Raw genomic sequence first — 14002 nt, forward strand, 5'->3', positions numbered from 1 at the left:
TAAATAACCCTTATTATAGTACATCTCTACAAAAGCGAGCTCAATTTGAAAAGAAATCTGAGGATTATGATTGATTACAGAACTCAGGAATTTTCTATTGGAATGTTTTCAGGCAGGAATTTGATATTGATGCTATTAGACAACTGTGAAATCAAGACCAATAGATCAGTTACATATCAGGACCCCAGTCCGACAATTTATCAACAGTCCTCATGAAGTTTACAACAGGTTATCAATGTACGAATCAGATAATTGTTATTGTAATATTGAATTAAATCTGTCAGCATCAATAAATTTTCATCTTCAAGCCAATATTTTTTTAGATGTGGTGGGGGGGGGGGGGGTTATATGGCGTTAAACCCCAAAACCTTCTCTTGGCTACGCCGTTGCTTGGAGTTATTTATTTCGCTTTTCATTTTCCTATATGTTTCAGATCGATCCGATAAGTTAGAAAAAATGCTGTCAAAAGGTTTGCATAAATGAACATTTTTGCACTGATAAGTTATCAAGTTCCTTCCAGACAATATTGACGTGTTCGGTGATTATTTTTAGCGGTTGTAGATAGTAAAATGAAATACAAAATTCGTTTCATCGAAATAATGTTTAACTTATTTCAATGGATTATTACTATATTGAACAATAAATAGGCGATAAAGAGTAATCCACAAACAACAAGCCATAACTTTTAAAGTATTCAAAATAGATATTTAAAGTCTTCAGTAAAGTTATTCGCAAAAGTAAGAGCTACAAATTTGTAGAAGGCATCATTTCGATATAATCACTTCCAAGAAAATTTGTGAAAATATCTCACTCATAGGGGGATTAAACAGCAAAAGCACAATACCAAAAGAAAGGGCATATTTCCTCCATTAAATTCTCCGAAGATACTATTGACCTAAAATAAGCCGTTTTAGCGTTAATAATAGATTACATGTTTTTGTTCATATTTCTGGCAATGGGAAATGATAGAAATCTTTCGTCCGCATTTAATGTTAAATATCTCTTTTGATAATAGTCCAATTTCAACAATCTATAGCTTGTTCGAAAGGTATTTGTTAAAGCTGTCTAAAAACATATAAATTGTTAATATTGTCAATTTCGGCAGATAATTCAAACAAACTGCAAAAAACGCCATTTTTACCCATTCAATCATTCATATCTTGGAAACTAAACATCAGAATCAAAAACAAATTAATAGCGTTCATACTGTTTTTTAGTTCTTTCATTTAAAATTGGTTTGGATAAGATCGGTTCAGCCATTGCTGAGAAACACGAATGAGAATTTGTCCGTTACATACACACACACACAGACACACACACAGACATTGTCCCAAATCGTCGAGCTGAGTCGATTGGCATATAAGACTCGGCCCTCCGGGCCTCGGAAAAAATCTTGAAAGTTTGAGCGAATTCTATACATTTCTTTTATAAGAATTGTAAAAAGTCTAAAAAATATGTTTTATATCCATATTTTCAAGGTTTCATTGGAAAGCTGAGATACCCTACCCAATTATGTACAAATATTTTAGTAAAGAGCACTAAATTACTTTTTACTAGTAAAATAGCTCACAATTAGTGTTTTTCAAAGGAGATTTGTAATTATTTTAATTTTTTAAGTAATAAAATTCTTCGTAGCGATTGTTCAGTAATTAAGCCTCTTCATATTCGCTATAACGTGTTATTCGACACTTTAATCCTATCTTTTTCATTCTTCTACAATTTAATAGTGAACACACCATGACCAATTGGTTTGAAATGGTCGTTTTAGCATACGGAATGATGCAATAAAAATAATTTATTATTCTCGAATTATCATGATATTAAACTCGTAATATTACACCATTTCCGTATAATATTTTATTATTTTCGTTGGAAACAGTCGAATACATTTACATTGCAAAAATTTAAAAAAATAAAATAGTTTTTTACGTACATAAAAATGCACGACGGGCTCAACATGTCCACTGCGCATTCTAAAATCAATTGCGAATACTGCGTTGCAAAAAAATTATCAATCATACTTGAAAGCAAAAATCAGTATGAAGTATTTCTAAAGTATTCTAAATATCCACCGTTCGATACAGGATTATTAGGCCGAATGACATGTGTGTATGTGTAATTTAAACTCATAATTTTCTTAAAGAGGGGTGATGGCTCGGTTCAATTGAGTTCACATCACCATCAATTTTGGAACTACCTGATTAATCAGTTTCATATTCATATTTAGCCCAGATCATCGAACTGTTTCAACTACGACAAATTGCCCTGAGAACTTACCCGTTCTGCGAGTATAGTTTTCGATGTTGGACCACGCATATTTTTTGTGTGGTTCATCGTCCTATGCTATTTGGATGTCTTTTTAGAAATAGAGAAACCATTTGCATTTTCTCTGTCATTGTGGTTTCATGGAGGATTTTTAATAAGACCAGAAAAGATTTTCAATGATAGTGTAGCAAACGACGTGCAGTCGTGCAATTATCCTTTACGGTCCATTGAAACCTAATGACGTGTTCGTTTTCTGGTAGTGCTGCTGCAGCGGTGTGTTATAAAAAACGATTGATTACACCCAAAGATTAATGAGTGTAGCTTTAATAATTCTATCAGAACTACACCATAAATAATAGGTTTTCAGAAGATCTGAGTATTAATCACAGTACATTTTCGCGGGATTTCTGGTTCTTCACAACTAGCCTACGAAAATTCAAACTTAATTGATTTGCCGCAGATTATCCCGGAGTAAAATAAAATTCAATGCACTTTTGGTTTCGGGAATACACAAATACTGTTTGGCCAACAAATTATGGCCATCTCTGGTATTCCAAATCAAAAGGATGTTTCGGACTGGACTGTAATTTTGTAGGAATAAACCTTCGACACAATAAACGGATGAATCTGCCTCGACTAGAACCGCACGAGAATTCGGCAATAGCCAGAAACGAAAATAAACAAACTTTAGCAACTTGGTGATGCGTTGCTATCGAGTTGCTAGATTTATTTACTCGCTACTACTCCAAGTATAAATTGCTATTTCCCGCACTCGTACGGCAACCTTCGGTGTAATTGCCGCGTTGTGGTAAAGGTTGCCGAATGCTGTCCAACCAGGCATAGCAACGCATTGGTGCGGGTGCTCTAAGCTTCACAATTAATGGTGCTTGTTGTGATGAAAATTTCACTGCGGTCTCCACAGGTAAGATTGCCTACCAAATAAAATATTTTGATACGAATTTCGACATTTTGATCCAATGTCAACCGTTCATTGAACCATTTCAGTGCTCTTGAGATGGTTGGATTTAGGATTCCCCCACCAACCCGATCTGAATTCAATAATAAGATTATAACAGAATGCACTTTTCGAAGTAAGAGCACCCGCACCAATGCGTTGCTATGCCTGGTTGGACAGCATTCGGCAACCTTTACCACAACGCGGCAATTACACCGAAGGTTGCCGTACGAGTGCGGGAAATAGCAATTTATACTTGGAGTAGTAGCGAGTAAATAAATCTAGCAACTCGATAGCAACGCATCACCAAGTTGCTAAAGTTTGTTTATTTTCGTTTCTGGCTATTGCCGAATTCTCGTGCGGTTCTAGTCGAGGCAGATTCATCCGTTTATTGTGTCGAAGGTTTATTCCTACAAAATTACAGTCCAGTCCGAAACATCCTTTTGATTTGGAATACCAGAGATGGCCATAATTTGTTGGCCAAACAGTATTTGTGTATTCCCGAAACCAAAAGTGCATTGAATTTTATTTTACTCCGGGATAATCTGCGGCAAATCAATTAAGTTTGAATTTTCGTAGGCTAGTTGTGAAGAACCAGAAATCCCGCGAAAATGTACTGTGATTAATACTCAGATCTTCTGAAAACCTATTATTTATGGTGTAGTTCTGATAGAATTATTAAAGCTACACTCATTAATCTTTGGGTGTAATCAATCGTTTTTTATAACACACCGCTGCAGCAGCACTACCAGAAAACGAACACGTCATTAGGTTTCAATGGACCGTAAAGGATAATTGCACGACTGCACGTCGTTTGCTACACTATCATTGAAAATCTTTTCTGGTCTTATTAAAAATCCTCCATGAAACCACAATGACAGAGAAAATGCAAATGGTTTCTCTATTTCTAAAAAGACATCCAAATAGCATAGGACGATGAACCACACAAAAAATATGCGTGGTCCAACATCGAAAACTATACTCGCAGAACGGGTAAGTTCTCAGGGCAATTTGTCGTAGTTGAAACAGTTCGATGATCTGGGCTAAATATGAATATGAAACTGATTAATCAGGTAGTTCCAAAATTGATGGTGATGTGAACTCAATTGAACCGAGCCATCACCCCTCTTTAAGAAAATTATGAGTTTAAATTACACATACACACATGTCATTCGGCCTAATAATCCTGTATCGAACGGTGGATATTTAGAATACTTTAGAAATACTTCATACTGATTTTTGCTTTCAAGTATGATTGATAATTTTTTTGCAACGCAGTATTCGCAATTGATTTTAGAATGCGCAGTGGACATGTTGAGCCCGTCGTGCATTTTTATGTACGTAAAAAACTATTTTATTTTTTTAAATTTTTGCAATGTAAATGTATTCGACTGTTTCCAACGAAAATAATAAAATATTATACGGAAATGGTGTAATATTACGAGTTTAATATCATGATAATTCGAGAATAATAAATTATTTTTATTGCATCATTCCGTATGCTAAAACGACCATTTCAAACTTTCAAGATTTTTTCCGAGGCCCGGAGGGCCGAGTCTTATATGCCAATCGACTCAGCTCGACGATTTGGGACAATGTCTGTGTGTGTGTCTGTGTGTGTGTGTATGTAACGGACAAATTCTCATTCGTGTTTCTCAGCAATGGCTGAACCGATCTTATCCAAACCAATTTTAAATGAAAGAACTAAAAAACAGTATGAACGCTATTAATTTGTTTTTGATTCTGATGTTTAGTTTCCAAGATATGAATGATTGAATGGGTAAAAATGGCGTTTTTTGCAGTTTGTTTGAATTATCTGCCGAAATTGACAATATTAACAATTTATATGTTTTTAGACAGCTTTAACAAATACCTTTCGAACAAGCTATAGATTGTTGAAATTGGACTATTATCAAAAGAGATATTTAACATTAAATGCGGACGAAAGATTTCTATCATTTCCCATTGCCAGAAATATGAACAAAAACATGTAATCTATTATTAACGCTAAAACGGCTTATTTTAGGTCAATAGTATCTTCGGAGAATTTAATGGAGGAAATATGCCCTTTCTTTTGGTATTGTGCTTTTGCTGTTTAATCCCCCTATGAGTGAGATATTTTCACAAATTTTCTTGGAAGTGATTATATCGAAATGATGCCTTCTACAAATTTGTAGCTCTTACTTTTGCGAATAACTTTACTGAAGACTTTAAATATCTATTTTGAATACTTTAAAAGTTATGGCTTGTTGTTTGTGGATTACTCTTTATCGCCTATTTATTGTTCAATATAGTAATAATCCATTGAAATAAGTTAAACATTATTTCGATGAAACGAATTTTGTATTTCATTTTACTATCTACAACCGCTAAAAATAATCACCGAACACGTCAATATTGTCTGGAAGGAACTTGATAACTTATCAGTGCAAAAATGTTCATTTATGCAAACCTTTTGACAGCATTTTTTCTAACTTATCGGATCGATCTGAAACATATAGGAAAATGAAAAGCGAAATAAATAACTCCAAGCAACGGCGTAGCCAAGAGAAGGTTTTGGGGTTTAACGCCATATAACCCCCCCCCCCCCCACCACATCTAAAAAAATATTGGCTTGAAGATGAAAATTTATTGATGCTGACAGATTTAATTCAATATTACAATAACAATTATCTGATTCGTACATTGATAACCTGTTGTAAACTTCATGAGGACTGTTGATAAATTGTCGGACTGGGGTCCTGATATGTAACTGATCTATTGGTCTTGATTTCACAGTTGTCTAATAGCATCAATATCAAATTCCTGCCTGAAAACATTCCAATAGAAAATTCCTGAGTTCTGTAATCAATCATAATCCTCAGATTTCTTTTCAAATTGAGCTCGCTTTTGTAGAGATGTACTATAATAAGGGTTATTTATAATAAGGGAATTTAAAATTGATTTAATGTCTATGAAACATAGAACTGCTCACCAAAAAATGCATAACTTTCGACATTTGCTAAAAATGTTTTTGCCTTTCTCATTCACTCTAAAATTCGTCAATCTAATCCCGACCGGGAGGGCCGAGTGTCATATGCCAATCAACTCAGTTCATCGACATCGGAAAATGTCTGTGTGTGTATGTATGTGTGTATGTGGAAAAAATGTGACCTCTGTTTCTCAGAGATGGCTGGACCGATTTGCACAAAGTTAGTCTCAAATGAAAGGTACAACCTTCCCATCGGCTGCTATAGAATTTTTTATTGATTGGACTTCCGGTTCCGGAGTTACGAGTTGAAGAGTGCAATCACACAGCAAATTCCCATATAAACTGAAATGAAAAATTTTCAGAATCAAATTTGTATTTTTGATGCCAAATGACTTTAAAATGCATGAAACATTGAGATGTTTGACAAAAATTGACTTTTTTTGGACTTTGGCACATTTTTGTCTTTCTCATATAGAAAGGTTATGCAATCACTCTAAAAATCGTCAATCATACCGGCCCGGAGGGAGTATGCAGTGAGGGGTTGCTACTTTAAAATTAAAACTAGTTTAAAATTTCTTAACAAGTTGAAAATTTTCGGCAGGATCTGGACCTCCCGGACCTTTCTCCATGATCCGCCGCTGGTTTCAAGCGATGTTTCAGTATAACATAGTATCTCAAGATCGTGGCTGTCGATCCATTGTATGTATGTGCAAATCGTACTGAACATGTAATATTCATTTCCACCATTGTATTGAACATAACCAGCCATGGAATCGTAGTCTGGACAAATGAGACAAGCACAATTGCACCACTAGGTGGATTAAAACAGGTTTTTTTTGGGAATGCGTCGAGTTGAGACGAAAACGTAATATGATTAATAACGAGGATAACACTTTCCGAATGTAGAGAGAAATTTATGAAAAATAACGATTTCCATTCGATTCTAGCAGGTTCTGATCGATTTTGATGAGCATTTGATTTTTGTTGTATGACCAATTATATGTATAGGACAAATGTGTAAAAGCAGTAATTTAAGGTCAAGATAGCATCATTTTGAAACCGCCAACTTCGAAGGTTTAGTATCTTCGATGAGTTTTACAAACGTTAAACAGCGCATCATTTGATAAAATAATTTTGACGGAATATCATCCAAGAAGTATTTATGGTGATTTTTCTCAGGTTAATATTCATGACTACAATAAAGTCTCAACAAATTCGCCAAAGACACGAACTCTGTTACTATTTTCTGAAAAATTAATTCTGCATAATTTTAAAACTTCAAAAATTACGGAATTATGCCCTTTGGACAGTATGATCGATTTTCACCAAACCCCCACCAAACCGAATTTCTGGCTACGCCGCTGACTTCAATTAAGTAGAAACAAAGTCGTTCTACACTCGTTCACAAGAAACTTCTTCGAATACTGAATATCTATTATAATACATTGAAACCCTGATTTTATCAGCCAAATATGAACATATGTTTGATGGGCTCTAGTAGACGAACAAGACTGAATTCGAGTAAATCCTTTCTTGAGCATGTTTTCCTTATCATGAAGATGGAAATATGCAAAAATAAAAAGTTCATCATAATCAGAAATAGTTATCAGACTACATCAAGGGACGGGAAGAATATTTTAACAGCTTCAGTTTATTATAAAGAGAAAAAAATTGCTCGATTTAGTCAATTTCTCTATTTTGTCAGCCTAAAATACACCATGAGACTGATAAAAATGGGTCTTTATTGTATGTATTATTCGATGTGTTTCACATTAATAGGTACATTTCATTTTTGGGGATTTTTTATTGTATCGAACTACAACAATTTTTAGGTAATTTTCAAGGGGTTTTTTTTATAGACTTCTTCCAAAATTTGGCGAACCTATTCCAATTCGTATACCAATTAGTTGGTATACTTAAGGGTTAATATGTTGCAGATAGAGAAAATACTGAAATTTTCAGCTTTCTTCTTACACAATATTACGAAAGATTATTAAACAATTTTTCTTAATAAGTTTGTGAAAATTATAAACTATTTGAAATTTTTTAATAGTATAATTTTTTTTTATTTAACCGTGATTTTTTAATAAATAGTGACCATCGCTTCACAACGTAGTCTATTTTTCATGGCTTGCGGTGAGCACGATCTCTCGAATTGCTGAACTGAAAATTATGGAATAGAAATTAATTTTTAGTATTCTTTACTTTACTCGCCGCGCAGATAGCTCTGAATTAGACCCGCTGGTGCCCTAAGACGATTTTGCTACATTTTCAGAGCACTGTGCACACAGTGCATTAACGCAAGTGACGGAAGGTTATCGAAAAGTTTCGTGAAAATGAAAATTCCAGCAATGATGATGATTTTCCCAAACGGTTAGTTTTCGAGAGGTTTTTATTTGTTCTTTGGCATTAGGATTAGCGATAATAATTCAAATCAAGGATACTACTGGGAAATCACCTTTAGAAAAAGTCGATGTCGAAGTAAAATTTGGAACTATGCACGCATGCACTTCAGAGATAGCGTGATATCCGGAGCTGCGATTTCATTTCAACCCTTTTTTGTGAAAATGGCGATACTTACAAATGTAAACATAAGGCTTTTTTCATACATGCGAATGAGGGCTTTGAAACGCAACCAATTAACCTAAAAATTTTGATTCTACGATATTGCTTTCTTAAACTACAGCAAAAAATACAACGGGCAAAACTGTATTTTTGTTTGTTTATTTAAAGTTTCGCCCTCCACGTTCCATGCAAACAAACAGGGCGATACTTTTTTTGCTAGCAGTTTAGAAGCGAAACTGTCATTTTCGTATTTTTTGAGGATTATCAAGCTGATACCAGCTGTAAATAGTAACAATGATCGCTATTGAAAAAAACCCGGACGAAATCGGTGGTGTAGAACGGTAGTTATTGTAAAAAACGTAAGAACGATACTTCAATGCTGATAGGTGGGACCGAAAAAGTAAACAATCGCCAAAGGGACGATACTATCATTTTGTCAATTTCAATAGCAAAAACAAATTTTAATTTAATAATTTCAATACTTTATGAAGTTTTGGGTTTCGATCACTGAATCATGCAATCTAGGATGTCAAAAAACACAATAGTTCTTAAATATGAAATAAAACCAAGTCTGGAAATATTCACTGTTGATTTTCTTTGAATGGTATCACTGCTAGTATCGCCCTTTTCAAGAAAAAGCGTTGATTTCTTAGTTCTCAGTCGCGTTGGTAATTTGAGTAAAGTATAAACTTCAAATCTATTAAAAAAATGCGATTTTTTTTTGGCTCAGTACAATATATAACCCCTTTAGGAAAATTCAGTTTTCCCACCACAATTTAGATATTTTATTAACAGAGCATTAACAATAATTCGTTGGTATGTCTATTTTATGGGCCATTTTTTCGCTTTCCCATTGATTTGGTTTGAGATTTCTAGCACTGATGTTGTCCTATGCTGATTTGAGAGATTCTCTGAGTCCTGCCACTATCCCATGTAGTATGTGTTATCAAAAACATCGCGAAGCATCAAGTTCTAAATGTTCTCAAACGATATAATATCCGAAGAGAATGATAAGAGTTATAAGAAATGTCTCATCACACTGTTAGGTGGATTAAAAGCGTTTTTAAGTACTAGTCGACTACAGAAAAAGTTTATTGATGAAATTACAAAAAAAAACAAGAAGAGATAGGAATACATTGTAGAAAAACAGTTTATGGGTCGTCGTAAAACTCACCTTTTCGGAAATAGAGATTGCTGTGTTCATAATTTGTTATTTTGAGAAAATTAACAAAAACTTCATCACAAATGCTACTTTACCACTAAAAGTTAACTAAAACTACTTAATTTATAGATATGGGGACACCATTCAACAGGAAATTTTCTTACATTTGCAATGGAACTAAAAGATTTCAAATACCAAGTATAATTTTCGAGTTAGATGTATTTTAAGGCAAATAAGTTATTTACATAAAAAATTTCAATAACTCTGTAACGGTTGATATTTGATGGTATGTGTAGAACGATTTTTTCTCCAAATATTACAGTCTATCGCCTCTTGAGAGGTTCTTAATCATGAACCAAATAGACTGTATATGTTATGCTGAGCCAAAAAAAAACAAAAAAGCCAAATTTTTCGTATCAATTTGAAGTCTATATTCTCAAAAGCGTTTACTCAAATTTCCAAGACTGCGTACATAGTTCAAACTTTACTCTGATATCGACTTTTTCTAAGTGGCTTCTTAGTAGTATCTGTGATTTGAATTGTTTTTTTATTCAGTTCGTTTATTTAATAGGCACAAATGCGTTAGCTTGGCAGTGCCAAATTCTTTTTTTTACATTTTGAATATCTTAAAACTAAAAGGTTGCAATGCACAAATATTTTTTTAATATTGAGAGGAACATTATTTACAACTATCTTAAACTAAAAATACGATTCGATATAAAAGATTGAACAATAATTATTTTTTACAAAAAAAAAATTACAGCTATCTTAAAACTAGGAATGTAGATTAATATAAAAGAACGGGAACAAATTTTTATGAGAAATTTCACAGCTATCTTAAAACTAGGAATATAATACAAATTGTTTTTTGTAACAGCAGCAGGGTGCACTGCTCTGAAAATCTATTAAAAAATTTCAAATATTTTATAATTTTGCCAACCTTATTAGGAAAAAATTGTTTAATATTGTGTTCGAAAAAAGTTGAAAAATTCTGTATTTTCTCGACCTACAACATATAACCCCTTAAGTATACCAATTAATTTAAGATACCCTTTTAACATAAACTATCACACGAATGGGAATAGGTTCGCCAAAGTCGATAAAATAACCCCTTGAGAACCATAAAAAATTGGTGAAGTTCGATGCAATTGAAAAAATATGCTCAAAAAATTAGATGTATTTGTTAATGTGGGACACCGTGAATAATAAATATAGTTAAGTCATTCTACACTCGTCCACCAGAAACTTCTTCAAATACTGCCTGTCTATAATAATACATTGAAGACCTGACCTGACCTGATCAGTCGGAAAATTTGTCACCCTCATATGAAAAAGTTTGATGGGCTCTAGCTGACGAACAAGGCTGATTTCGAGTAAATCCTGTCTTAAGCATAAAACATGCTTATCATAAAGATCTTAAAGAGCAAAAAAACATCATTTTTTTTTATTTTTGCGCTAGAAGACTATATTAAATAGCCAGAAATAGTTATCAGACTACATCAAGGGAAGGGAAGAATATTTTATGTCCCGATTTAGGCAATGTCACCGTTTTGTCAGCTTAAGAGCTAACATGTTGCAGACGAACAAAATACAGAAACTTTCAGCTTTTTTCCTGAACTATATTACAAAAGCTTATTGAACAACTTTCCTAAATAAAGTTGAGAAAATTATAAGGTATTTGAAAATTATTAATAGATTTTCAGAGTAGCGTGCACCCAGTGCACTAACACAAGTGGCGGAAGGTTACCGAAAAGTTTCGTGAAAACGAAAATGCCAGTAATGATGATGAATTTTCCTAACGGGTTTCTCGAAAGTTTTTTGTTCTTTGGCATTCAAATCAAAGATACTATTGGTTAGTCACTTTTAGTAAAAGTCGATATCGAAGTAAAGTTTGAACTATGCACGCATGCACTTCAGAGGAAGCGTAATATCAAGAGCTAAAATTGCAGTGCTTAGTTCTCAGTCGCGTTGGAAATTTGAGTAAACGCTATTGAGAGTATGAACTTCAAATCGATTAAAAAAATTTTTTTCGTTTTTTTTTGGCCAAGCAAAACATATATAACTGCTTTAGGAAAATTCAGTATTCGCTATACAATGCATTGATTGAAGACTATAACTATTTTATTAACAGAGCATTAGCAACAGTTCGTTTGTATGTCTATTTTATGGGTCATGAAAGTCAGATGAAAAATTAAATAAATAAATAAATAAATAAATAAATAAATAAATAAATAAATAAATAAATAAATAGATAAATAAATAAATAAATAAATAAATAAATAAATAAATAAATAAATAAATAAATAAATAAATAATTAAATAAATAAATAAACTAATAAATAAATGAATAAATAAATAAATTTGGTTTAGCCTTTGAGATTTCTAGCCCTAATATTATCCTATGCTTATTTGAGCGATTCTCCCTGCCACTATCCCATATAGTATGTGTTATCATAAAACATCGTGAAGCATCAAGTTCTAAATGTTGTCAATCGATATAATCCCTAAGAAAGTGGTAGGAATTATAAGAAATGATAGGAATTATAAGGTGAATTAAAAGCGTTTTTAACTTTAAATATATGCGTTTTAATTAATTATTTCATTCAGCATCTTTTTATTCATTTGGTTCATCTGCGTTCATTTTATCTATTTTATTTGTTTCATTCTTTCACTCTCATTAGTTTATTCTTTTCGTGCATTTTCCTGATATCATTCATTCAACTTATTTTATTCACTGTTTTCATTCTATGCATTCTATTATTTTTTCAGCTCACACATTTTGTTCAGTTTCTTCATTTTAATAATCTGACTATTTTCAGTTTTATTCATTTCATCCAAATAATTTATTTGACGCAATTTATGTTTTTTATTAATTCATAACCTTTTAACATCGTTTAATTTTTCATTTTAATCAATGCACTTTATTCTGATTTTGTTTATTTGATTTGTTTGTTTTATTTATCCTTTAATTTTTTTTATTTTATTCATTTTGTTCATCCCATTCATTTTATTCATTTGAACCATTATATTCACTGGATTCATTGAATTAATTTGATTCATTTGATTCATTTGATGCATTTGATACATTTGATTCTTTTGATTCATTTGATTCATTTGATTCATTTGATTTATTTGAATCATTTGATTCATTCGATTCATTTGATTCATTTGATTCATTTAATTCATTTAATTCATTTGATTCATTTGATTCATTTAATTCATTTGATTCATTTGATTCATTTAATTCATTTTGTTCATATCTTTAATTTTATTCATTTCATGTTCAGTCCTTTTATTTATTTTATTCAATTTTTCTATTTATTCTATTAATCTTATAACTTTTTCAAAACATAGTCCAAATATTCATTTAATGAGTTAATCTAATCTGATTCGTGTATTTTATAATTTTGATTTACATTAATTATTCTACTCATTTTATGAATCTGAACCCGTTTTATTTCATTTTTCGCTTTATTTTTTTTGTTCGTTTGTTTAATTTTCTATAATTCATTCAGTTCATTCGAGATTTTATTCGTGCAGGACTATAAACTGTTTTCATTTCTCCTCTAGGGTGCCTACTTCGCATGAGTTCTGCAAACTAATAAATGATCCAACAGTGATATTTGTAAGAAATGTCTCATCTTACTACTAGGTGGATAAAATCGGGTTTTTCTAACAAATCGCGGACAGGCTAATCAACACACTGGAAAGATCGTTACATGTTATTTTCAACGCATATATGTTTTCCTTTTTGTAAACGGGAGCCAGAATCGAAAATATTATTCTTCAATCTGGAAGTGCGAATATATTGGAAATGCCTATTTAATTGATACGTGGATGTATCGTTGTGGATGTGGTCGTTGGATGTACAATCGAGTTAATATGTTTTACGTCATTTGGACATCATGGTTGTACCAGTTCATATGGGAATTTGCTGTATAACCGCACTCTTCAACCCGTAACTCCGGAACCGGAAGTCGGATCTTATGGGAGCGTTATACCTTTCAGATGAAACTAAGTTTGTGAAAATGGGTTCAGCCATCTCTGAGAAAATTGTGTGAGTTTAAATGGCACACACATACGC

General features: G+C 32.5%; 1 protein-coding gene across 1 annotated transcript in view; it reads right to left on the bottom strand.

Moving 5' to 3' along the window:
• The window catches only part of LOC131681700 (protein naked cuticle homolog), a 186557-nt gene that overhangs the window by 55527 nt on the left and 117028 nt on the right, over positions 1-14002 (bottom strand). The gene's annotated exons all lie outside the window — the stretch shown is intronic.

This window comes from Topomyia yanbarensis, chromosome 2 (genome assembly GCF_030247195.1).
Source record: "Topomyia yanbarensis strain Yona2022 chromosome 2, ASM3024719v1, whole genome shotgun sequence".
Taxonomy (NCBI): Eukaryota; Metazoa; Arthropoda; class Insecta; order Diptera; family Culicidae; genus Topomyia; species Topomyia yanbarensis.